Source organism: Meleagris gallopavo, chromosome 5, assembly GCF_905368555.1.
Source record: "Meleagris gallopavo chromosome 5, MGAL_WU_HG_1.1, whole genome shotgun sequence".
NCBI lineage: Eukaryota > Metazoa > Chordata > Aves > Galliformes > Phasianidae > Meleagris > Meleagris gallopavo.
In genome coordinates, this window is record NC_139408.1 from 1215001 (window position 1) to 1242976 (window position 27976).

Here is a 27976-nt window from a genome sequence, read left to right on the forward strand (position 1 = left end):
GGTGGGGAATTAAATCTGCTAAAGACGTTGAGAACTGCTTGCTTAAAATATGCTGAATTGCAAGATTAATAATGACGTATTTCTAAGACAGAACACTAATTGCAAATTACAAGTCAAGAAGTGTTAAAAATAATCACATTCAGTTGGCGTTTGATAAAATAGCACTTAGTATGAAAAATGTACGAACAAATCTAAATTACATAAATCAGAGGGGATTTCATCCTTAAACCAATGGAAGATGTGCCATTTACTTCGCGGGGCCAGAACTGCACCCTGAAAATGCAGACCACAGTATGCATGGGAATCAGTTAGATTGCTTTGCCAACATGAATGTCACATGCATGACAAAACTTTTAACCTTAGATATGTTTCTTTTAAAATAAGAAGGTTCTAAAAATGAAGAAAATAAAAACAGTACGCAAGAAGCTAAAACCTGTTTATGTAAAAAGGAGAACTACACCACTTTTTTTTTGTCGTTTTGAACTTCCCCACTCCTAGTACTTTAACATGGTGAAATATTTGACTATCTGGAACAAATGCAATAGAAAACATATCTGGTAAAAATAAGGTCTTCTAGTTTGGACATTCTAGCTTGAATGGAGTTATTTTTACACAAAATGAACTTTCAGAAAAAACCACGACACTGCATGTTCTCCTCCCAAAAGATTTTTTATTTTTTTTTTAACTGGGTTTAATCTGTGCTCTTGTATAGTTGATTGTTTTTTTTTTTTTTTTTAAATACCATGTATGCACATTTCTTCCCCCACCTTTTTACTCTTACCTAACTATCTGACTTGGGAAGTAACAAAAAGTGATGATTTATGAATGGACTGTGACTCTGGAGCGTGGGGCGTGTGTTTGTTTTGAGTATACAAAGCTGGGCTTTGACCCACAGCATTCTGTTTCTCCTCAGTTAAATAAGGAACTAGGATGGTGAAGAGAGGAGTATGACTCACAACTAAGAGCAGATAATTCTCCTGAGGATAATGAATACCTCTGTCATAAAGTGCTCACTCAGCAAGCCTAACCTCCACTATTCACAGGTTTAAGTGGAATCCAAAGATTCATTTTCTGTATGGGGCTGCTGAATCACGGCCTGAACCTCTGATTGATCATCTGAAACGAGCAATGAGTCAGCCAGGGGAGCACAGGTGAAGGCAAATCACCTGTGCTGCAGGAAGGGGTGGAGCCTGGCTGCACCTCTCCTAGAGCCATTTAAGAGCTGACTGCCAGTGGGGAAGGATCTGTATGGAATCTGCTCCGTTGGAGTTTATCTCGCGAACCTAGGACAGGGTGAGTGACTTTTTCTCATTACTCCAATATAAATTACATTAGCCAAGCTCCTGGATATATAAATGTATCATCTGTATATCCATTGATTATACAATTTTCCAATTTATTGTGGGTTTGCTGCTTCTCATCTTATAATTTGAAACTTGTGTCTCTATCTGACTTATATTTTTGCCTAAGAAAGTGACTGTTTGCTCTGAGACTGTTGCCAGCTAAGCTCTGAGAGGCCAAGTCATTACCCAGTGCCACTCCTGATCCCACTGTTTTTGGTGGCAACGGTGGCAGGACTATGCCCAAACACTTGCCTCCTATCGGTGGCTTGTCACAACTAGCAAGCTAGTCACATGTCTCACGTTTAGCTTTGCCTCTTACCTTATTGCTAGAAGTATAAGATGTGAAAATAGAATTTATTAAACTTCTTCAGGTTAGGCATTGAAATTAGATCCTTGGTCAGAAAAGAAAGGCGAGTGGGAGAAGAAATGCCTTTTTTTGCAGTGTAAGCTGCACTACCTTAGCTGAGCTTTCAGTTTTGTAGGACTTTGTTAACATGGACAAGGGCATGAGAAGGTGGCAATGAAGACTGAGTGCTCCTGGGACCATTCCTTAGCGAGGTGGGAAAGGCAGCAGTCAAGACCTTCAGCGGGGTTACTGCTGGCTGAGCATCAATACTGCACATTGGCTCATTGGCAGGTGTTAATGTGCACAGAGGGACCGCTAACAGCTTGCGACCTGGAGGAACATTCTCATCAGAAAGAAGCAAGATCGATTCAAAGCAGGACAGAATGTCTCCTTTAACCGAGAGCTATAAGAGCTGTGAAGCCAAGGGGTGCAGTCCCTTCCTGCCCAGCACACCTCTGAACCACTCCCATCCAACAGTGACTACTCTGAAATACCTGAAGGTGAGGGGCAGCCACTACTCATCAGCTCTCGTTCCACCTCTTCACTTCCACTTGCATTTTCTCCAGGAAGGGGAGAGCTGACACAGCACCAGATTAGCCCAGAAGCAATGAGCATCTATCGATGAGCAAGATAGAAAGAATTGCCTTCCTGGGTTAAAGAATTTCAGAACAGCCTACAGAAAACATTCTCAGATTTTGGGAAAAGGATGATAAACACACAACTGTCAATGCTGCCAGCTGGAAAAAAAAAAAAAGAAAAAAAGAAGTACAAACCCACTGGACAATACAATAAAAGAGCAAAATGTGGGTCATTAAAAACACTAAGAACCTGCCCTTTTTCTTCCTAAAAAAAACACAACTTGCAACCCACACAATAACAAACACATCTAAATGCAGTGGAATAGTAGATGTTTTTAAAATGGTGAGAATGACAGTTCTGGGTTAGCTCACTTGACAGATAAATTTTTATACCACGACAGGCTAAATTTGGACATGACTGTGTGCAAGAACTGGTGATTTAGTGAAAACTTACGGAGAAGACTCAGTGTAGTTGCCACACAAATTTCTTAGAAGAGAAAGGACCTTGAGATTATCAAAAACTGAACAAACTGGACTTAGTATTTGGATGCTTTCTGCTGACATCAAGGCAACAAGTGAAAGGCCAAGTCACATGGATGTGTACTTTGTTGTGGGACTATTTAAGCTCCAAATGCAGAAATATGTCTTACTGATGGAAAATATAAACGTGGAAGAATACAGGCAGGATATTATCTAGAATTGCCAGCACTGAGTGGAAAATTGCATGAGTCTTTTTTTTTTTTTAAAGAGCTTATTGCTAGGGAATTAAGGTACTGCTCCACTGAGCCTTCTGTAACACGAGTGGAAGTGATCGTTACCAGGAAAATACCTTTTCTTTTGTCACCCCCTGTGATCCACAGGCAGCAAAGGACAGGGAAGTCCGAAGAAATAACTTGGTGTTACTTATCAGCAGGTTAATCCTGTGTTCATTGGCGGGATAATGTGTCTACTAGAAGGAAGCAGGCCTGCCAGTTTCATTAGCAGTGAGAACTAGATTTTATCATGGCAACAGAAATCTAGAAAAGTCCTGAAATCGCCTCCAGAACTAACCCAGGATTTCCACTGCAAGAATAAACGCAGGAAAGGATTTCCTCCATGCATAACTGGTAATTGCCATGTTTTTCTCTTGATTTCTGCTGCTCAATATTTAACACTTAATTTTAACATTCCCTTCAGAGGTGTGTAAAAAAAAAAAAAAAAAAAAAAAAAAAAAAATCTTTTGTACGTGGCATCTGTGAGAAACACCTGTTGGCTGGATCTCAGTTTTTCATTTCTAATGATCGGGCTCTTCTTATTTTTCATGATGGTTTCTTCAGCGCTAAGTGAACACCTTCAGCTCTCTTTCCATTTTTTTTCACTCTGATAAATACCTTGAGAAATCATCTTTCATTCCAATAAATTCCCTTTCACTAATCTCTTACCAGTCCTCCAATACCCTCCTTATAAAAGTAATGTTGTTTTGTCCCACTCGATGCTACACCCTCCTTAAAAATATCCTTCAAGTCATGGGAGGAAAACAGCTGACTATTTTTTCTTGGAATTTCCCATTCCTCAGCTGTTACCCAGGGCTCTGATGAGGAAGAGAGGATGAGCTGGCTGCTGTGTCCTTGTCTATCGGTCCCTGATCACTGCTGCTCTGGGCTTTAGACAGCTCTAGGCAGATGAGCATTTTCTGGCAGTGGTTAAAGATGGGTGCCCCTCACACCCAGCACCGTCCTGCCTTGCCTGAATACCACCAGCATCTCTTCTAGGAGCCTTCCATCTCACGTGGGCCCTGAAGTCACTGAACTGCTTACCAAAGAACAACATGGCAACGGAGGCATAGGATTCCCATAGAGGTCTGCACTTTGGAAGCGTACTTGAGAAAGGTACAGCACATCATACGCAAAGCCTGTGAGGTGAAGACATCTCCACTCATGTAAAAAAACACAAACAAAAAGCAAAACCACAACTATAACTTAGTGCTGAAAAACTGCAAAGCACAGTGACAATATCTTTCAACATTAAATATGACTGTTACAGCATGTGTCTTTAAACAGATATCAGGGCAGCTCTTCAGCAAATACAAACAAAAAAGGAAAAGACAGTTACAGTCAATGCTGATTTTTTTTTTTTTTTTTAAATTTTACCTAGGGGAGTTCCCACTACTCAGGAACTGAGAAAGCACAGATTTGTGAACCGGGATCTACTATTAAAATCCTTACTTACGAAGAGGTCGTGTACTTCCAACTTTATTTCCTATGACTGCAATTACACATGCAGGATGGAAAACAGGTAGGCATTAATATTTTTTCAGATGGAAAATGTTATCTGAATTAATGCAGTATAGTTTTAAACAATCACTTTTTGATAAAACGAATGCATGGAAAACAAATGATTTTTTAAATTCCATTGTGTTATAAAAGCTGGATTTTAATCACAGTAATTCTAAGGAACACATTGTAACATACTTTTAATTAGTTTCTACTTAGCTTCGAGTGTTGAATTCTTGACTTTATCACAGTATATGCAGGGGAAAAAGACAGTTCACCGTGTTACATAACATGACATCAGCAACACGGGCTGTTATTTAAGACTAACATTTTTATTTTTTTCTCATTAAAAAATTCCACCCTTCTTGTCAACGTATCATCACCAGCAGAACGAGAATCAAAGTTAAAACCACTTACTCTGAAGAGTTCCACCTAAGGTGAGGTCTTGCACAACACCTAATGACATGCCCTGCCTGACAGAACTTGTGCTGGATACGAAATGCCAAAGCAGACTACTTTCCAGGTTGTCAACTTCCAGAGGCAGATATTTATTGACTAATTAAATGTTCCTGTCACATTCTTGTCTAATTGAAACTTAATGTCAGCACAATTGTAGTGCAGACTGCATTTTGGATGATGCGTTCATTTCCCCCTTTATTAGCAAATGTAAAATTCAAAGGGTCTATATAATGCAACGTGCATGCACCGTTCAACCAGTCAAATCATCTGAGAACTGCAGCACACATTTTGTACTCTTTGCATTTCTGAAAGCTGCTCGAATAATGCCAGGACTTAATTTTTCTATATTAAGGGTAGTTACGTAAATTCTATGAAGCTATTTATTATTATAAGCTAGATGTAGCTTGTACTCTGGGAAAATACAACTTGTGCCCAAAAGTATACTAGCAAAACACCAGTGCGGGAGGGATTAAATTTCATTCAAGAAAATATCAACTCAACTATAACAAAAACAAACTAGAAGAATACTTCCACCAGTACCACTTAGGATCTAAGAGCCTGATTTTGTCATCTAGCTTAGTCTTACTGAACCTAACAGCTTGTTTATTTTATTTGACTTTGTTAGAAGAACCATTCCTGCGCTGTACTGTTACACTGCTGCAGCTTCAGAAACATTAGGCAGCTGCCAAAAATCTGCCAGGTATTATAGAGAATATGGGGTTAAAAAAAGTTAACCTTGACTAAACATCGGATCAGCATTAGGAATCCAGTTCATGACCTATCTTCCTGCTTTGCACTTCATCCCTGAACTTCCTTATAATCTCAGCAGCTCCACAACTGTTACTGAATAGTTGAACCCAAGTAAGAAATACCAATTTACTATTTTTGGTGAAGTAAATTATTCTAGTCAGCATGAGAACTCCAGCAGTACACAGTGCTTTTTCACTTGGAAGACAAAAACTATGAGGTGGAACAATTGCTGGAAACAGAATATTCTTAGTAGAAATCGAACAAATTGGAAGCTAAAGTTAGGTCTAGTTAGGTCATCTAAGGAAAGATAATTTCACTTCGTACGTAGGTGAAATTCTTAATTAGTGTAACCGGAACTTTTCACTTAACGTACGGGTGAAATTATTAATGAAAGTAAACAGAACTAATTATATGGGACTTCTCTTCCATTCTGATATAACATAAATATCCGAAGCTTTGAACAAGTGAGTGGTGAGTCATGAAGAGCCTAAAACAATCTTATCACATACACAGTGCGACATTGCTAAGTAGGGCATGCACTGCAAAACGCTGGGGCTTCTAGCCTGAGAGTTTTCACATGTTTAACTTGGGTCATTGTCTTTCCTTTTTTCTTTAGCATGTTAAGAATAGCAGAACTGATGGAGAACACATTATGAAACAAACTGTTTCCAAAAATTATTGCCCATGTTCCCTCAGTAACGTACTACAGATTACATGCTTTTTGAGTAGTTCATACTACACTTTGGTTAAACTTTCCATCCCCAAATGACACTCGCATACAAGGCACAAGAAATCAAAGGAAACAAAGTACAGTAAGTATGTACATGGCTCTTATTAGACATCAGTGACTGCTGTACCTCCTGCACCTTTACATTTCTACATTGATAGTATGTAATAATCACTTAACAAATAGACACTGACATTCAATGGATTAAAAAACCTTAATGAAAATGATCTCTTCCAAAGCCCCTGCAGAAGGGAACAGAAGACTCATTAGGATAGCATGAAGTAGGTTCTGCAACTGCACTGCTGATTTAAATGCTAAAGAAGATTAAATTTGATTTCTCTGCCGTTTCTTCATAAGTTCACAATCCTTAACTGCCATATAGCTCAACAGAGCTCTTGTCAGTTTCTTACATCACGTTTATTGGGTGAAGTATTCGCTAATTGGCCATTAGATAACAATCCATTTTTTCAGTGTGTGTATTTGGGTATATGAGTGGACCAGATGTGGCACCTCAGTTAGGAGGCAAGAAGAGAATTGAGGCCTTTCTTTGATGTAAAATCAATTTATTTATAAAGGAGACATTTTTTTTCTTTCTTTCCCCCCCTCCCGCCCAATATATTAAATTAAATAAATTTACTAAGGAACTCCTGACTTTATCAGTGACTTTTTCTCTTGCAAGGAAAAAATCTTGGCCGACTATTTTGGATAATAATGGAGAAAAAATGAAAACCTTTAGCAATAAGAATTTGATTTTTAAGTGGGTAATAGGTTTTCTTTCGTGCGATGCAAATAAAAAAAAGTCTTTGTATGAAGTTCTGGAGAAACTACAGTACTAAAATGTTAGTTTCTTCTGGGCCTGTGTTACACAAAGGAAAATAAAAGAAAGTCACAAAGAAGATCTGATCTTCAACCCAAATGCTATTACTATCTGTATGAGTGCTATCAGAGAGTCTTACTACTACCCATTCCAAAGCTTCTTATGTACCTAATAAATGAAATAAGTTGGTTCCTTCTAAGATGTTCAGTAAAGGCCTTTACTCTGTATAGGACGGAATGAATTAATCACTGAGGATTTTTACCTACTAGTGATAGATAACAAAGAACTGTGCAAAATGAAGATGAAACTTTAATTAATAGTAATAAAATATGTATGGAAAACATTGCCTGCTTTTTGGCAATTCTCACTTTCTCATTTTTCTTTGCCATATTTTCCACTTCACAAGCAAGATTTTGTCTTAAAATGTGTTTGCAAAACTTCTGACATTTTAGGAAGCAGACACAGCAAAATCTCATGAGTGCATATAAGACCTAAAAGTGAAAGATTTAAAGTAGATAATCTTTTTTTCCTCTGAAGGTTACTGAGTGTATATGTATAGAAAACATATATAATACACACACAGACACAAATGCACGTATTTTCTATTACGAAGGTGTAGTTTACTTGCAATGGCAATCCACCTAAGCTAGCTAAGTTTAGGTAACATTAGCTAACCGTGGTTCTTGTTCTCTGAGAACAATTTTCAGATGATAACTATAGAACTCTTTTACCACAACAAAAATAAAATGTTTTGTCTTTTAATAATTTAGACATTTTTAATGATCCTGGGCCCTCAAAAGATGAAGCATTTTTATGGTCCTATGAACATATGTTATATGTCAAGAAAACTATATTTTTATACACAATATAGCCCCATAAAAAGACTATGCTGAAAATAGCCCTAAGATAGAACAAATCATGAAGAAGTTAGTGCATGTGTTAAGCCAGCAGAGCCAAAGCATAAAAATAATATTCTTCTGACATTGTGAATGAATGTCACTTTCATATTTTTGTTGGAAAATTTACATGGACACTTTGAAGGCAATTTGTATCTCATATATACGTGGATTTTTTTTATTTTTTTATTTTTTTTTATCCTTCAATACATTTGTAGAACTTAGTAAAGATGGTTTTGACTACGTGTTTTGCATTTGTTCAAACAGAACACCAAATGCACCATCTTGGCATGCTACTATTTATTTTGATATTTCCCTACTACCAAGATGCTCAGGTACTATGTAGCTACACTGAAGAAGAAAACAAATTCAATAAATATTTTGTATAACATGATAGTTGGCCTTTCTGAGTAGCATTTGACTCTCAGATCTCAATCCATGTGCTATGCAGCTTGGAAAGCGTTCTATGAATGCTATTCAAAGCTGTATCAGAACTTGTTATTGCCAAAACCCAACAGTTGAGGATCAGGTAACAATCTAAAAAAACAAAAATAAAATCATAAAGTGTCAACTGCAAATGATGACAAATGCGATATTTTTTGTATTACTTGTCGCTGTAAATGTAAAAGGTTCTGCCACTAAAAAATACTAGAGAATTGTATCACTTGATTTTATTTATAATATTAATTACAGCCTATTTCAACCAGAAGCGCCGGCTTTTACACGAGACATATTTTTTATTTCTGCTGAAGAACATTAAGTATTCTATTTCAATTACAAATACACTGTATTTTATGACTAGCTAAATCATTAATCAAGATAAGTATGGGAAAGCTTAGGGACCTTAGTTTACTTGATGGCTGATTGCCCAGCAACCATTCCCTATAATTGTTTTCAGCAGCAGAGCAGTGTTCCTGGAGACCACAGGCTTTCACGGCGTATGTCCTTTTCCTGCCGTGGTAGAGCGGAAAACTAAAGAATCCAAACAAAACATTTACACCCAGATCTCAGATTACGTCCATGCTCAGTGTCACTGAATGCAGCTTCATCGTAGTCACTTAGCAATGCGAGATGAGGCCTCTGGTGAAGCCAAGCTTGATTGAAAGTGGTAACCCGTAGCTTAAACATGACCTTTGGACTAAAGAAATTAGATCTATTTGATGATCAAACGTTAAAAGTAAGTTAAAAAGTAAGTAGTTAACTTTTTTTACTGAATTATTTTACACAGTGGCCGGAATTGAAAGACTAATACATCTTTCAATTTACTGTGTAAAATAAGTAAATAATAAAATGTTAATAGTCACATAAATCTTCCAGCCCAATGAAATATAATAATCGGTTCTTAATACAACTCTTGAAGTATGCAATTTACCTATCCGCATCAAAAACGATCGCCCCTGGACACTCTCTTTTCCTTCACTCTAGATCTTCATAGATCCATCAAGTTATTTTCCTGTTGAGTCCTGTCATTACTATCCTGTTGATTCTTCAAGAATCCATTTTTCTCCAATTTATTTCTTTCTCCAATATATCTATGTGTATGGGGCTGCTGAGTCACGGCCTGAACCTCTGACTGATCACCTGAGGTGAGCAATGAGTCAGCCAGGGGAGCACAGGTGAAGGCAAATCACCTGTGCTGCAGGAAGGGTTTCTCTTATTATTCCAATATAAATTCTATTAGCCAAGCTCCTGGAGATAGATATATATATATATATACACACACACACACACACACACACACACACACACGCACATATATATACATATATATATATATATGTGCGTGTGTGTGTGTGTATATGTGTATATATATATATATATATGTATATATGTATGTATGTATACATACGTATATATACACATATACACCATCTGTTTATGCATTGATTATATTCTATGCAATGTATGAGAAAACCCAATTTTTCCAGTACTGAGAACTCTCGTATCGCCCAGAAATTAGCAGCCTGGATTTCGCCAGAAGCAGGCCAGCTAGGGACTGCTTTTCCCAGCCCATGTACATTCTGCAGCACAATGACCCACAGGTGCTAAGCCATGTTCTTACTCCACAGTAGGAAATTTCCTTGGAGAGGAAAAAGGGAGGAAGAAATTACCTATACCTAACTAGATCTCAGAACTGTAGGAAAAGACGCTGAAGTAGTGAGATTTGGACACTTAGAAAAGCTTGTACTTGGGCAGTATTCCTCTGCCTTGTACAGTTTGCTTCAACCCCCTCGCTTCCTAATCCTCTGCCTCAATAACATCTATGTGCTCTGTTCTCAACCCCACTGTCAGCATCCTTTTGGGCTCAATGCTTTTGTTCTCTTAATTTAGCTTATCGTTCCTTTTCCCCAAATGAAAACAGAGGAATAATCCATTAATACGACATTTGGTGGTGTCAATTTCTTTATTTGTTTTACTTGCATGTTATATGTTTATTCTCTGCCAGGTGTCTGTTTGGATAGAGTAAAGAATATCTGCTCACTGTATTTGTATACTTATGGGTCCCTATGGCTCACTGGTTCCTACTTGATTATATCATTACATTATAAAGATATACCTTTATAAACATCAAAAATAGTATAACAGCAAAGCACTTTAGTGAATAGAAAAATTACAAACAGTTTCCTATAAAAGTAGCACTCAATAGCACTGAGCAGAAACGTAGAGGCATAGAGTGCAGTATTTCTTATTTATGCTGCAGTCATTGTCCCATTACTAAATCCACTTGAGTTAGAACAGAACTGTAAAAAGTGCTGGCAATATCTTGGCATTAACTGGAAGCAGGTGATCAATTTATCACATGGAATAAAATGGAATGGAAAATAGCATATTTGGTATACTTGGTTACTTACTCTTTAGTGGTTAGTTACCAGATCCTACTGTTGGATCCTTCAGAGAAGATACAAGATTTAGGAGTAAACTGTCAAGCAGTATTAGAGAATATATTTCTGAAGAGGTCAGCAATTAACACTAATCTAGCGAAATCCTACCCTTGATCATTACTTAATCTTTGCCTACTTTTAATGCTAACAGATATTTTTCTCATGTAAAATACTTTTTACATTTTTCCGAAGGAAATTTTAGTTTTCAAGACTTGGATAACAATTGCATTTCATTCCTTAATGAATGATTCAATTAAAAAACATACGGATGATTTCCCATATAAGCTTAGTTGTTAACAGTTCTTTGGGGTCTCTTATGCATGAAGGCAGACAATATATGCATGTGGTATGCAATGCAGCACTCTTGATGATTTTAGAATGACAACTTGAACCCCAGTAATCAATAGCAAAACCTTTAAGCAACAATTTGAGTTCACTGGAATTATCATACGATTTTTCAGCCTAAAATCATCACTGGTTAGTGAATCAGCTAATTAATGTCTTATGATTAGTTAAACCAAAAGATTACGACTTCTATTCCTGAGCACATTGGAAATGATATACGACTTGTCATTTAAAAATAGGAATATCTTGAAGTTTAATTCAAGTATGCAAACTGTTTTGAGTAATGTTGGGCGAAAGGCTATAACTACAAGTTATGAGGAAAATCTCCTATATTGGTATTAATTAATAATACGAATAATATGGGACTTAACGTAAGGTGGTAGTTGAAGCCAATCACACTCAGAACAAAAACGACTACAGCTGAAGAATGTATCTGCCCTCATGTAGGAATTACTGTGCAAAATACCACGACCTGTGTTCTACAGGAGGTCAGATTAGGTAATCACAACAGTCCCGAGCACCCTAAAATCTTGTAATATTTTAGCCTGAAAAGGAGTTAAATACAAAGCTCTGCTTGCTTCTTTCTTAAGAGTACCAACTATATGTGTGCCATTCAGCTATATAAACACGTTCATTAGGTTTTCAGTAGGCCTCCTTTATAAGGAAAGAAATTACATACTTTTGAGCTCTTGAGTGAACTACAGTGTTTTATGCCTTTAATTCAACACTCTTAGGGCTTACAGTTCATTGAAATTCAAAATCATGGGTGCAAACTGCGTTCACAAAGCAAATGTTGACCTTCCTATACAGCAAATGCCTTTTATTTATTTTTTCTTCAAAAAAAACCTAATGAAGCTGAAAGAGGTAAAAGATTCGAGCTTCCTATTAAAATAACAAATGTAATAAAATTCACATATTTCAGCACGTTGGCTACTGCTCATGAAATAAAATACTGCAGCAGAAAGAGTATATTGTTTCCACACATCGAAAATATGCAAATTAGACAAGTATTCAATATTCACTTGAAAGCAAGAAAATGTACCAGACTACCAATGGTATTTAGGAAAGCAAACTGGTTTAACATGATTATTTGAATTTAAAAAATGGGTATGGGATTCCCCTCTTTGTTTCTTACCATATATGGTATCTGTGTAATATCCGCAGGGCAAATTATTCACTACCTTTTTTCAAGATGAAAAGCTACTGATTGGCATCAGACATCAAGAGGGATTTTGGCATTAGAATAGATTTACACTTGATGACATGTCAAAGCCTTGAAACAAAAACTACAGAATTTACTCATGAATGCCGAAGGCAAGCCACTTATTCAATACTAGCTTGTAAAGAATTATTAACACTGACGACAAGATCACAATTATTTTGACGCAGCTTGTTTAGCAACCTGCTAAAGCCTGCTGACTTTATGCTAACAGAATGGAAACAGAGCTATCTCCGCCTCAATACTGGACGTGGGAAAGATCATCTCAATAGCTTAGGTATGAATAACTTGAGAGCAACGACAAGCACATGTACGGTACAAGGAATAAACAGAAAGAAAAACGAGAAGCAAAAGGGAACACCTAGGCATCTATGCCATTTCCCAATGGAAGTGGAAGACTAGATAATTTTACTAAAATTGTGTAACTCTGTCCTACTAGAGACCTGCTCAAGTCATACTGTCCATACTAAGAGAAAAGTTTTCTTTCTGTGGATATATCAGAAATTAAAAGTGTAGCTTGTCTGAAATACCCCCAATTTGAAGCAAATGAAGGAGTATTTCACATAAAATCTGAGATAAATCAGACAAGAATGAGAAAAGTTGGTATCTGCTTTTTCCTTATGACAACAGATTCCAAGTATAAACAAACACTTTTTTTTTTTCCAAGAATCCTTCAATTATATTGTGACTCCCAGTTAGCAACAATGCAATTTCTGAACCATATTGTGATAGTCTGCTTGCTATTGACATTGTCAAGCTAGAGCTTGATCAGTGAAATTATGCTTATTATAAAAAACTGCTTTTATGCACAGTTTGGTCTTCATTTTGATACGCTGTAATGACTGCACTGAGAGGGATACCTACGTGCTCTTAAAAGAAGACCATTTCACAATGTATTTCCAAATTCTGCACATTTGCATAAAATATTCAGTACCTATATGTTAACATAGTTTACTGCTTATTTTGAGCATCTTCAGTGGTGGTACATACTGTAAATTACACAAAAAAAATAATTCCACATATGACTGGGGAGACAGAAGTGCAGGAAACCACCTTTCTTAAAATCGGACCACATATTATTTGCAAGTCATAATTCAGTGAGAAAAGTCCCTGTTTAGAATTCCTAATGTGTCAACTTATTTACTACAGTAATAATGGAGACTGAGTGCAGTCTGGTTGATGGTGATGGGAAAGTTAGAGATGGAGATCCACACTTGGTGGAAGCTGCATTTCTGAAGTGTCTGCCTTAGTTCTTGAGTATAAATCTGCCAAGTTAATGCAAAAACAAAACAAACAAAAACAACAAGGCTCTTCCTACTTGTGAGAACAAATCACTACTTAATATAAGCAGTTTTGAAGCCAATTCTCAACTTTAAAAAAAAAATTAATAAAGAAAATTAAATTTATAGACACATGAGCTATGTCATTTCTTTTCTGTATAATTTTAAAAGCTTATTTTAAAATGTTGGTCTATGTAAACTAGTCATCTAAGTAAATTTATTCAGAAGATGGCTTTCTGACAACGTATTTTGGGCATAATATATGCAAAAGCCAAACCAAATGTTCATATTAGGCAGAATAAGGCTGTGTAAGTCCAAAGTAACTGTCTTAACAGCTTTTGTGCACTTATTTGTACGCTCAGCACGACTTTCATCTACTTAACCAAAAACTCTGCTCACAATACTTGTTTCTGTTTCCATCACCTCTCCACTTCTAAGTAAAAAGGATAACACAATTATTGTAAACACAAATTTAATTAATTTTGTCTTGTCTAACACAGGATGTGAGGTAGAAGGTTTTCCTTCTGTGATTGAGGAGGAACAAAAGGTAGTCATCATTTTGTAATGGGAATCTCGCTACAAAGATCACAGTACGTGATTTTTTTTCATCACTGAGTTTTCAGTCTTTCCGATGTCTTTGACAGGTCTATCTAAAGTGAGAGTCTAAACTTAAGTTCTAATGTACGCCTACATTTTGGCAAAAACTGGCAGGACTAATAAAAGAGACCAAAAATGTCACAGAAACCCTACACCTGACCTATAATTTCTCACTAATTATTCCACACTCTTTCTCGTACTGACAGTGTAAGTTATTCTCTTTTATTTAATCAGATTTCTCTCTTTTGAAGGGCAGATGTTTCCCTATTAATATGGCAGGATGTCTTTGTTTCCTTACCAAACGTGGAGACAAATGATTACTACAATAAACTCTGGCAGTTTGCCTTGCAGTTCCTTGGTGGAGACAAGTAAAATTGTTTCGTGAAGTATTTAAATGTTTCAAAATTCAGAACAACCCCCTCAGACCTATCAATTCATTTGTAAAAGGGAAAGTAGACTGATATTCAACCCAAAGGTTAGTGAAAGTGTTATAAAACCGATTGCAATGACACTCATGCTCTATGAAGTTCCCTTATCAATTTAAGTAGTGATGGAATAACACCAGGAGGCAAAACAAATCTTTTGTTACGAAGAAATTCTGGTTTACAGATGTAGCCGAAATAGCTTGGAGGACTTTTGTAGTGATATAGCAGGATTTAATACATACTGCACTGAAATGTGAACAAGGCGATCTTGATGATGCTGAGTCACTTAGAAGACACAGCTTTGGAAAAAAGCCCCCAAGACGCAAGCATTAGCCTCTAGTGACGTAATACGCTAAAAAAAAAAAAATAAATCAAAAGGAGGGAAAAAGAAGAGCTCCTTTCTCTTGGCAAGGGGACCACAACAAACTGAAATACACAGCTGTTGTTACAGAGCGGTGTTCTCCCAGTGCAGAGAACCTTATAAATGACACATGAAAAGGAAACGCTCAAAGCTAGACAGGACAAGGACTGATGAAAATTTTCGACAGAACTGAGAAAGATACGTCCATGAGAGACAGCGTTAGAGAGGGAGAGATATAACCCTGTTATGACTTAGAATGAAATCTACCTTCTCTGCTTACACGTCCTACTGAGGAACTCGGTGAGGACTGTAATTAAGTTGAGATATGATGCATCAGAAAATGTAACACTGACTGCAGGCTAGCCACAAAAGGCAGAGCAATTCTAGAACTTACTGAAGGTGAAAACTAAATTAGTTAATGACAGGGTATAAATAAGATTACTTCCCCAAACTTACTAAGCTTACACTTTAAAACATCAAAACATGTTGATACGGGAGTAGACTCCAGCAAGAAAGAGGAGAGTCTGAGATTCCTTTCGTGGAAAAAGAACTAATACAGATTTGGACTGCAAGGAAAGCCGTAGAGATGCAATTTGTGATGAATGTCATGCTGGTGAAGCTGATTAATAGAATGTAATGTCAGAGAAAACTTTTTTTTTGCTAGAGAAAAATACCTAAAAGAAATGCAGAATGAGGTAGGAGACAATAGAGGCACCAAACACAAATTCAAGGAGGAACTGGTTTCTGCTCTCTGCATTTCGGAATTCTCTCATTTGGAAAAATACTTAAAATTATGTAAAAAAAAAAAAAAAAAAGCAAGTGTGACTGTGGTTTGTAAAAGTCTTTGTCATCTAGACTCAACACAAGACATTTTGTCGGAAGGAAGCAACAGAAAGAGATTTTCTGTACGTGATGCCATTTGTTATTTTTCTAGTAAATTTCCATAAAGTCTAGAAATCTGCTCAGTCTCTACAGACTTTCAGCTGATTTTACATATCAAAAATATTTAGTACACAGATTTATTTCTTTTACTGTGTCATTCGTATCATGTTTTTTGGGTGTCACTCTAACTGGAAGAAAATATTTTACTCTCTACCACTTCCAAGATACTTGTCAAGCCAATCAGTTATTTCCCGCTTGCCCAGTAGGGGATTTATTGGCCATCATGAAACTCAATGCTAAGCCATTATCTGTTTGGAACAGTACAGATGAAAATATAGCATTCAAAGCATTCTAGAACATATATATGTAATAATTATACAGTTAAATACAATAACTCCGAAAGACAGAATTTGTTTTCTCTGCCACTTACTGAACACACAGTCATTTCTTAACACTTAGATGGCAATGATTAGCCCCACCTGAAATTACTGAATTTCTTCAAGACCATGGTATATTTTTTTCCTTTAACAAAATGCATAAGTTTTCCCTAGTAAACGTTTTTTCAAAGGAATATTTAAACAAAACCAAAACTGTACTCCATAAGAGTACAGATTCATATTTACTGCAATTCTCTTCTGTTTGGGGCTGCTGAATCAAGGCCTGAACCTCTGAGTGATCACCTGAGACAAGCAGTGAGTCAGCCAGGGGAGCACAGGTGAAGGCAAATCACCTGTGCTGCAGGAAGGGGTGGAGCCTGGCTGCACCTCTCCTAGAGCCATTTAAGAGCTGACTGCCAGTGGGGAAGGATCTCTCTGGAATCCGCTCCTTCAAGAGTTCATCTTGTGAGCCCAGGACAGGGTGAGTGACTTTCTCTCATTATTCCAATATAAATTATATTAGCCAAGCTCCTGGATATATTTATATACACCATCTGTATATCCATTGATTGTACATTTTCTAACCTAGATAAGTGGATAGCAAACTGGATTTCAGAGTAAATACTCCGTATAAGATACAGAAGTACTTCACCAGTTTTCTCTGAAATTACAGTACTAAGGATTGACACTGGAGAATACATCATCCCACCAACTTTGATGTCATTTATACATTCAATTTTTCAATATATTTGTTGTAAAAACTGTCAGAATCACTCCAGATTCCCAAATTTATTAATTGCGTACTGGAGACTGTCATGCGCAAGATACCCTAATTCTTGGGAATTATAAAATTTCTACAGTGCTTCATCCTACAAGTTACTTAATGCACAGTTTAGTTGCTCAGTAAAACAATGCTATTTGTGTAGCAAAGGATGAACCATTTACGTGCCTGAAGGTCTCACAAAATCCTTTTGTGCTATTTCTGATAACTGCAGAATAAGAAATGGTGTATTTGGATGTAGAAGTTAGCATTTTATAGTTCCTATCTGAGTAAATGGGATTCAAAAGACTGCATTTTGTTATGTTTTGATGAGATTGTTCTAAGTGTATTATAACCATCTTATACAGGAATAGTATAATAATATATATAATAATAATTAATATATATATAATTATAATAACCATTGCACTACTTTTTGTGAAAGATATTATGGCAAGAGCCCTTGAACTATAAACAATGCTAATACTAGTGTTAAGTAACTATTGTTATGGGAACATTTTTCAGCTTTTTAGAACTACACTCAACTTTACCTGGTCACTAGGCTCAATGTTTTAAGTAAATCTAAGTAACTTTTTGAAAATCTGCTTAGGTTTATGTAAGTAATGAAGTACATACAGTCATATTAATCTAACTGGCGTCGCCATATAAATTAGTATTACTACAACCAACTTGTTCGCAACAGCACCTTTCTGTACAGAAAGGCATTGTGCTTTGCATTCATACGATGCATTCATTGATTATATACATGTGTGTTACCTCAAATTTTCTTCTGCCATTTATTACAGTTGGGCCATGTTAACAAAAATGCTGTCACTACCTGTGATCAAGACTGATACACGCACAGTCACATTGTCATGAACCATCCTGTAGGAAACACATATCAAAATTAACACTGCTCGTAAGCGAGGAAAAGAAGTGTGATTTTCAGTAGCAACAAAAGGTAGTGTTAGTAAGACGAAAGTAAACTTCTGCTGCTAATCACTAGATACGTGAGTAGAAACAGGTTTTTTAAAAAATGAAATAAAATCCAAGGTATCTTTTCAGTTAAAAAGAGTGTTACAGCCCATACAACACCAAATTAAACACTTCTAAGATCAACTAGTAGATGAACATTGCCCCAACTTTGGGAAGAGTTTTAGATACAGAAATAATTAACGGGTCAATTATTAAACTCTGTGTACCTTGTAATTTTCTACTTTAAAGTATGTTATTAATTTGCAATGCCTTCTGTGGCATTCAATTTATGTTAGTATACTTACACTGATATATTTTAACAAGATGATTATGTCAAAGGTTATCATCAACAGTTCATAACAAAAAGTTATGCTCAAAAACCCAACTTATTATTTATAGTTTAGACTGCATAATAAAGTACTAGCAACGCAAAATGTTAATTAATTTCTAATTCTCTATTCTTTTATTTAGATTTCATGAAGGTTGATTGGATTTGATCCATCATTTTACGGAAAATTAATTATTTCAAATACATGCACCACTTTATGCAACCTGCCTGATTTGCATTGAGGAAAATTCAGCAGAAGTAATTGAGGCACAAGCAAATACTGGCACTGACTGAACTCAATTTTCATTCCAAATTTCTGCAAAATCCCAAGACACAACAATATCAGATGCAGGGGGAAAACAAACAAAAGCAATGTGTAAAGGGAACATGAAGAGAGAATATTACAAGAATCAGAGAACAAAGGGATTGCAAAACTATTTTAGTGCCATAGATGAACAGTGAGGGCCTCATTCAGGCAAGGTGGAATAAGATATCATATGGCATCCTGACAATTGATGTCTTCATTTAAATGTAAGAATTTACATTCTAATTAGAAAGAATTTACATCTTAATCAGAGGCAGCTGTATTATCTTGTTACTGTTTTTTTCAAAGGTAATGAACTAAAGTACTGCTGTGCTTTTTCAACCAGAAACTAAATAGACAGCATACAGTGTTATTTTATAGCCTACCTGCTGTAAGCTGTTATTAATATTTTCAAAGACTAAATTCCAACAAAATCTTTTAAAATAAAAATTGTATTTGACATTGCTCGAATGATACTATAAAGACTTATTTAAAATATTTAACCACTACCCTTTCTAACTTATATTTTTAAGTATATGTACTCAGAAAGGTATCATTAATATAGCATTGGTGAAGCACACTTTCATTTTAGGTTTCAACTAATAGAGTTTAGTATTGGGGGAAGAAGTATTTGGCAATATTTCTATTAACACAGCAGTTCCATAGATATGTCTACATGCTGTTTGTGCAATGTGTAAGGAAAAATCAGTTAAATAGGACCACCTTGTAACTCCCATAGATGCTGAGTCTTACCTGAGGCTAACCTGAAATAGTTTAGATGCTAGTTCTAAGGGCTGAGTCCTGCCAAAGAGAACACAGTGCTTTTAGAGACATTCTTTTGACTCCTGAAATCATGAATTACAAGATCAAACCGAGTATCGATTTTTTTTTTTTTTTTTTTTTTGGCTCATCCATGATTCCAAGAGGTTAGATGTCAGTATGCCATATCAAATGCTGTTAGAGAACTTTAAGTATATGAGATCGCAGTAAGAAGTAAAGACATTATTTCTTCCTATGAAGAAATTAGACATGGCCTGAGAAACTCCTAGTCTAGTTTTTAGCTCTGGAAAAGCTAACTCTGGAATTTTTTTTCTTACTATCACTTTCTGTACCCACAGTTGTAACATGTCTCTCTCCCAGCTTTACGTCTACTAGAATGGAAATGTTTTTGAGACAAAATCACTTCATTGCTACATACTATACAGCATTACTTCAATAAAGAGTGCTGAATTAGGTTGAAAGATATTTCATCATACTTGCTCTTTCTTTGAGTAAGAGAAATGCTATGCACACTTTCACGCATTGTCTCTTACAACAAAAAATAAATTAAAAAAAGCTCCGACTTGGAATCTTCCATCAACTTGGAAAAGCAGGTAGTAATTAGTGAAACAACTTATTCCATTTCTCATGGGTCAAATTAGTTTGCACTAGCCAGAAAGACTCATACCCTAAGGTGAACAGTCACATTGGCAGAAATGTTCAAATCCTCAATATGCTGACATAGCATTCAGCTGGAAAAGGGAAAAGACCCGTTTTTCTCCAAATATGCACCAAGTCTATCTGTGGCAAATCACGGTAAACTTGCTGGACATTCTTCAGTAAAAGCAAATTTCTAATGACCTGCATGTACATGGTGTTCGAATTGAGTCCATCAGAATCTGGCATGTAAGGTCCAAGAAAGCACAGATTGATGGACTTTTTTCCCCCTCGTAGAATCACAGAACCATTTGAGTTGGAAGGGACCTTTATAGGCCATCTGGTTTGATTTCCCTGCAATGAACAGGGAGGCCTACAGCTCGATCAGGTTGCTCAGAGCCCTGTCCAGCCTGACCTGGAATGTCTCCAGGGACGGGGCTCCCACTTACTGCTTGTGGTGGTGATGTATCGCTATTTGTGGCCTCACTGTGACTACAGATCAAATCTACATGACATGGTCACTAAGTATTGAAGAGATAAGCTTAAAAAACTAAGGATGTTAGAATAAAAATTAGTCATCCTCCTGTGCAATCCAGAACATGTTAAATATCAAAGGTACATCAAAAAGTTTGGCTTTTATTGATCTTTATGGCTAGGAGAAGAGATTCTTGAAAACCCATCTAATTTCTGCCAGATGAACCCAAATAACTTCACAGCCCTTGGGAGGTACAGCAGTTAAAGCACACTGACTGGTCTCTGAGGAACTTTTGGACTCCCTTTCTGAATCGTGGAGAGACGGCATCGCTTACGCAAGCAATGAAACAACCTCTTTCCCCACCGTTTGGTAATGCTACAAGTTTACAGCAAACCAGCAAAGATCACACGGTACGTAATCAGAAACGGAAAGATATCTGACAAAACCATCAGCGTGACCTTCTGCTATCCTTTAGATTACTGCTTGCATTTACACAACTGCTTTACATGCACAGTTCTACTCTTGCCCTCTTTCAGATTAATGGCTCATAGTTTTTACTGAGAGATGCTGGTTTCCACTACCTTCGCTTGGTGCCACGCACATCGTGTGCTGTTTTCTGTCACTCAATTTCAATTTCTGAGTATCATTCCCTTCCTCAAATAACACTTTATTCCACTCCATCCTAAAACTAAGCTTCTGTTGTTTTTACAAATATGGCATTGTTACACGGACCCTGAAATCCAACTCTGTATATAGCCAATGACAGCTTAATAATTCCTTTTCTGAAATGAAATCCTTATGAAACCGTTTCCTTTATTTAACCATCTTTTAAAATTTCATCTTACATGTATTTTGCAATTTAATGATTCATCACTGCCAGACTTTTTTCTATAGGCATAGAAACAAGAGGATCTTTTGCTTCTATCTATGGTTATGATACCAGTAAATTTGTAAAACACAGGATTTCACTATCGTACTTTTTTTTTTAAACACATTTTCCCCCTTTGAGCAACGCTGTTTCAAATACACTCCTCTGAGGGAAGCGTAAAAACACGAATATGATACAGCTGCTCTCTACCAACCCTCTTCCTGCTCACAGTTTTTTTTTTTTCCTCAACTCTATGAGAGTGTATTTGGTATTCGTGTGATTTGTCTGTTTTTCTTTTTAAACGTGACTATCTATCTATGATTACCTCCACAGTAAAAGCTCTCTCTTGATTAGTAGATTTTTTACAATCAATAATAGTTTGCTTTTAAGGAAGTTCTGAAGGAGACTTTTTCACCACACCAATGTTTTTCAGACCTCCTGGAGGACAAAGGGCTACAAGCAACAAACTAGATGATTTTCAGGTTGGTCCTATGTACTGCATCCAGTCTGGATCTCTGAAGATTTTCAAATGGAACAGATCAGCACCCAAATCCTTCTAAAAGAGGAGCTACAGGAAGACTTCTCACAGAGGTAAGATACTGCAGACCCCAGCAATGGGTACCAGCTTGTATTAGAAGTCAAGGTAGAGTTCCTACTGCCCTACTACATATGAACAAGCAGAAAAGCTAAGCGACATTAAAAGTATTCTAAGCTGTAATTAAAAGAAAAAAAAACAAACACACATTCAGGCATACCTCCTTTCCATGTTTGCCCATCTGCATAAGAAGTTCTTAAAACTGGAAAAAATCACTTACTGCTTCCCATGTAAATTTAAAGATTATTAGTACAGAAATACGTAACTCATGGGGACGCAGATTCTTACCCCTTTCAATAGACACTAGTTTCTTTCCATGATCTTTCACTAATTAAAAAAATCAACAACATTACTAAAATCAATTGTATTTACAATTCCTCAGAAGATAGAATAGCATCTCTTATTTTGGGGTAGGAGGATTATTTTTCAATTTAAGGCTTACTTTCCATTTCAAATGATTGAATAATACTAGAATAAAATGCATTATTTAATAATAATGTTGTAACTTTGTTTTTAAAATAGATATTCATTTTGCCACTACAACTACTATAACGAGGGCATTCTCTCAACAAATGACTGGAAGTTGACAAGCTGTGAAAAGTAATCCATCGCTGCTTAAGAATGGAGATCATTGCTTATCCATAATGATGTGACTGGCTAAAAGAGTGCTTTATAGCAAAAAAATAGGTTGAAATTAAATAAAGGTATCCCGTGAAATTCGATATTCCAAAATATTACTATCATATTATGGTGAGGTAATCATGAATTTGAATACAATTTCATGATACAATTTGTTTTCTACTCCCACAAGTTCGGCCTCATAATTACATGTTCATTTATGATGTTATAACTCATACTCGTGTTTTCTTCCTTGCAGTACATCCTATCACTTCTCCAATGCTTTCCTTTTACAAAAGGGAACAAAAGTTACTCTTAAAAGACAGTGTCTTGTAAAGTTAACCAAAAGTAAAAGACTGAATCTTTTATTTACACAGTTCTAGGAACTACTGAGTAGTCCACTACTCTTGCAAATAATATTTTTTTGAGAAAGATTATAGTCCTAGATCTCAAGTTGGTATTACAAAAGCAGAATGTATGTAATGTGCAACATTTTGAACATGGGATTAAATCTGGGATTAATCTAGATTTACATTTAAATTAACTTTAATATCAGCAGGAGTCCTGTGGTTAATTCTGGGTGCACAGGCAGGGGGGTAGATTGAGGCCAGCTGAGAGCGAATCAATGTGATTCTTATCTTAAAGTCAGGTTTTGTTGAGAATATCTAATTTAGTTATCGGCACCAGCTATTTAACCTGCACTCCAGCCACTTTGCTGGAGCATCGGTTATCTCAGGTAACTAACGAGCAGCATAGGACCCTTAAAGGCTTTAATACAAGGAAGGTTTTTAGTGATTCCCTGATCTGGTCTGCAATTGACTCCTGTGGCTGGCATGCGAACCAAGACTGAAGCAAGCTGTAGCAAACGCTTTTTCAGAGTAAGGGTTTCATGAAGTTTGCATTTACGCCTAGCGAAGAGGCCAAAGCAGTAGACAAGTTCCCATGTATTAATCTTGAGATAGATCTAATTGCCATTTCTACTCAAGACTTGCATGTGCAGCCACAAGCATTGTCTGTAATTCATGCTGAAGGAGAGGATACTGTGTGAATACTCCCTCAGTTGGTCTCTGTATTTTAATCGGAGACTTTATGGGGAACGCAAAAGTGGTACCAAGGAAAACAGAAATAAGCAAAGGGAAAATGTTTGTTGTTCAGTTAACCAAAAACTCAAATTGGAAATGGGATTTTTCAGGGAGTGAAGTGAAATTCAGTCTAATGGACTTCGTTTTCCCAATCACCGTATTATGATCAATTAATTAGCCTTTAATTTGCAGCAGTGATCAGAATATCTTCATACTTATTTTCATGCATGCTACATACGTGCATACGTCTTTTCATGCATTCTACTAAAAACCCTGTATCTTCTAGCACAAGAAACTGAAAATATTAACAGAAGAATATTTGTTTTACAGATCTTGGGAGGGGAGGAGGGGAAGAGTGATTATATGAATCCTCTGTAAAGGCTGGAAGAGAGATTACATGTGTAGAAGTTTTTTAGATCCACAAACACATTGGAAGTTTACTTCCTATTTCAGTGGAAGCTCACGACACCTACCTTAAATGATGATTAACTATCTTTCTGTCCATTTTGGCAGTGACACAGTTAAGAAGAGATCAGGAGTAGAAATACACAGCAGCTGATACACAAAGTTGAAAAAACAGTTGAGTGAAATTATATTAATGAAGCAGCAGAAAGAATGGAGAGAAGTGGCATGTTAATATATTACATTATTTCAAGTGATTTGTTGTTTTTGTTTGATATTTCCAAACTCTCACACTAAATAGATAACTACTTAATTGTTAAGTTACTACTTCTAAAATTCATTTCTTAGTTTCTCCAGTATCCCCAGCAATTTTTCAATTTATTCCACTTGGTAAGTTGTTGCTTTTCTGTTGTTGTTCTTTCTCTCTGCTTCTTCCCACTCTGTTTACAGTCTTTTAAATAATTGGCTTTGGTTTTGAATATATTTAAGCACTCTTTTAGTCATATGAGTGACTCCAACTCATTTTGACACACTATTGATAATACACTTGTTGTAGCTATACTTTGACCTCTATCCCAACTACTGTGAAGGGCTCAGTTACGAGAGCTCACTACTTACTCTATGCTGGACCCAGCTGAAGGGCTGGCTATGTGAGTGGAAGCTGGCAGTGGGCACAGATGACCTTCTGAACTGTCCCAGGAATGAACTTTGTGTTTGCTGTTTGAATTCGTCCGTGGACATACTGCTTGTTACAGATCAAACACGACGTATGTCAGGTAGATCTAGTGCATGATCGTGCTCCATCTTCTTTTCTTAACCACTACAGATAAGATCCTTTACTACGGATTTTTTTCTAAATTACATCCAAATGCCTGAAACCAAATATGTAGGATGTATAAGCAATACAATATTAATTAGTTCCTACTGAGTTAGTCAGAAAAGAGGAACAAAATAGAGCTTATTTTCTAAAACGTAATGATGTACACTGAAATTTTAGATTTACTAAAAGCCACTGCACTGTGCCATCCTTCAGAGTAAATGGACTGCTAGATTCATTCTTGACATCACTGCTGAATCAGCAAAAATAAACCCTGAATCCCATCTAGGTCATGGACTCAAATGGCTCACCGAATACACTGCATCAGAGGAAGTTCATTTTGACCTGAGTCATTCAGGACACGGGGAAACATTTCCTAGGGAAAACAATATTCGATATACAAGCTAGCATAGTTACACAATTAATCAGATACTTTGGAGATGATCATATTATAGAGCACATAAAGGAGAAAAAAAATGAAAGCGGTTAACTTTACCTACATACTCCTTACAATACTACTAACAATAACAATTAACCAAGATAATATTTTTGAATTGGACTATATGTTAAGAATTAGAAAGCAAAATTTAGATCAGAAAGTTTTAAAAAGTAAACATTGCTGATAACAAGCTTTTTAAAATTCATGATATACCTTCATATTACAGCTCTTATTTAAGCTTTGCTCTGCCAGTTACCATTGTCAAAATATACAGCAGTACTTAATAAGACAAGACTAGACTTAACTATTGACTTCCATAATGAAACATGAAGATAAAAATGAGGCTTGGTGTAATTTATAAGAGAGAAAATGATGTACTAAAAGCAAGACACTAAATCAATTTTAAACACCAAACACAATTTATGTCTGACTTTAAAACTCATCCTCAAGACATTAATCTAGACAAAGGCCAGAAACTGAATGAGGCATAATTTGTGAAACTGATACCTTTCATCACAACCTCTAGCTGAAAAGGTCATTAGATATATTATATCTAAGTGAGCAGCTTATCCCTGCTTCATTACTGATAATTAAGGCAAGTAATATTTTCTTGACAGTAATGTGTCCAGTAAGAGATATCGTCTAGTTTGCATAAACCAGACATTAATTACCAGAATAGTATCAGAGATAAAAAAAAATTAAGTACCTGTGTAACATCATTTCATTATTTTTTCTTCATTTCCTTAAAGAATTAGCAGGCTCAGAAACATAATGAGCATATTAAGAAATCCATTTCCAAGCATTTATTCAGATCCTTAATACACATTACACAAATGTATTTTTTGTATATACATAAACAGAAATGAAGGCACTTTGGAATACAAACATTATTTGAATATTTTGTAATCTTGCTTTACTAGAGCAAAATTTGTGGGTGAAGCACAGTGATTAAATAACAGGTTTGTATTTGGACTTCATTTCGAATGTTAAGACCTGCATATAGAAAAACTCACAAATGACTCCAAGACCTCTGTCCTGCTTCACCCTGTTTGCATAAATGGTAGTTCTGTTACACAGAATGGGCTACGCGTGTCCGTGTGACGATGACAAATCTGTCACTTAGCTCACAGCCTATTAAATAGCTTTCATTTCTCAGTTGAAGCATCGCTCAGCGTTTTTAGACGCTATGTTGAACAGCATTTGGAAAAGAGAAAAAAGAAAGGTTCTATTAAACTGTTCTGCGTTAGTTTATTCACTGAGGTACGTCATCTATCTCACTTCATCCTACCTATAGACAAATGTTATCTACAGAGGTTTTGCCCTCAGTCCTAGCAACAGCTATAAAGGCTGTTGCCAATCCATGCCATACAGGAGTCATAAAACAGAGTCCTAACCTTTTTGTTTCTCTCAATTTCAGCATCCCTTAAAATAAAAATCTACATTTTACAATAAATTTTGAGGAAGTTGCAGTGTAAAGAGCTTCTTTTAACCCTCTGAATTCTCGTCCCTGTGAACAAACACATTATGAGTGTTTAGAGCAGTGTTTATCACAAAGCGTCATTAATTTAGAAACAGTCCTCGAGTCCCTTGTTGGATAAAAAATGAAGTATGCCTTCCCAAAGCAGGGGACAATACTAAAGTGAATACACGGCAGAAATGTGAAAGCAGTTGTAGGTGCCAACTCTGTCATTCTCAGGAATGGGGCTCATACAGAGGGATACCATCTGCAGGACTTACATTCTGGTAGAGGAAGACCTCTTTCTCCTTGACAGTTCCACCTATGTGAGCTGATACCACAGCCTGCCACAAATCTCTAAGGTGACTAAGAAAATTGCCACCAAAAGAAAGCACGTTAACCTAGGAGATATTTGCCCTTTCTAAGGCAGAGATCAAGCACTGGTGGTGGTGCTTGTGAAACCACTGTGCAAATTGCCTGGAGTTTACAACAATACATGGGGTTGCCAACGGTCTGTGTTGACGTGAGCCCACTCAATGGAGCGGTCACAACACCATGCATGTGCACAGAGCCATAAAGCTCTGCCTCTACAAGTGGCTGCTACGGTCTCTCACATGATCCAGTTTCTGCGTACAGATTAATTAAAAGTCCAACAGAGACATAACGAAGGTAGCTGACATATTTAAAGAGAAAATGCACTTAAAATGGAAAATACTGCCATTTCAACCTCAAACAAAAGTATTGGCTCTCTCACTGAAAACGGGCTGTGTTAATCTGTGCGATACTGCTTAACTTTCTTGTGGCAGGAATCAAAGCAGCACTTTCCATGGCAGATGGCCAGGATATTTTTTTTTGCCTTTTCTTTTGGATAAATACTTAGGTGTGGCCTGGTTAACTGCAAGCTA

General features: G+C 36.4%; 1 protein-coding gene across 1 annotated transcript in view; it reads right to left on the minus strand.

Annotated features, from left to right (window-relative positions):
- The window catches only part of ELP4 (elongator acetyltransferase complex subunit 4), a 127197-nt gene that overhangs the window by 15577 nt on the left and 83644 nt on the right, over positions 1-27976 (minus strand). The gene's annotated exons all lie outside the window — the stretch shown is intronic.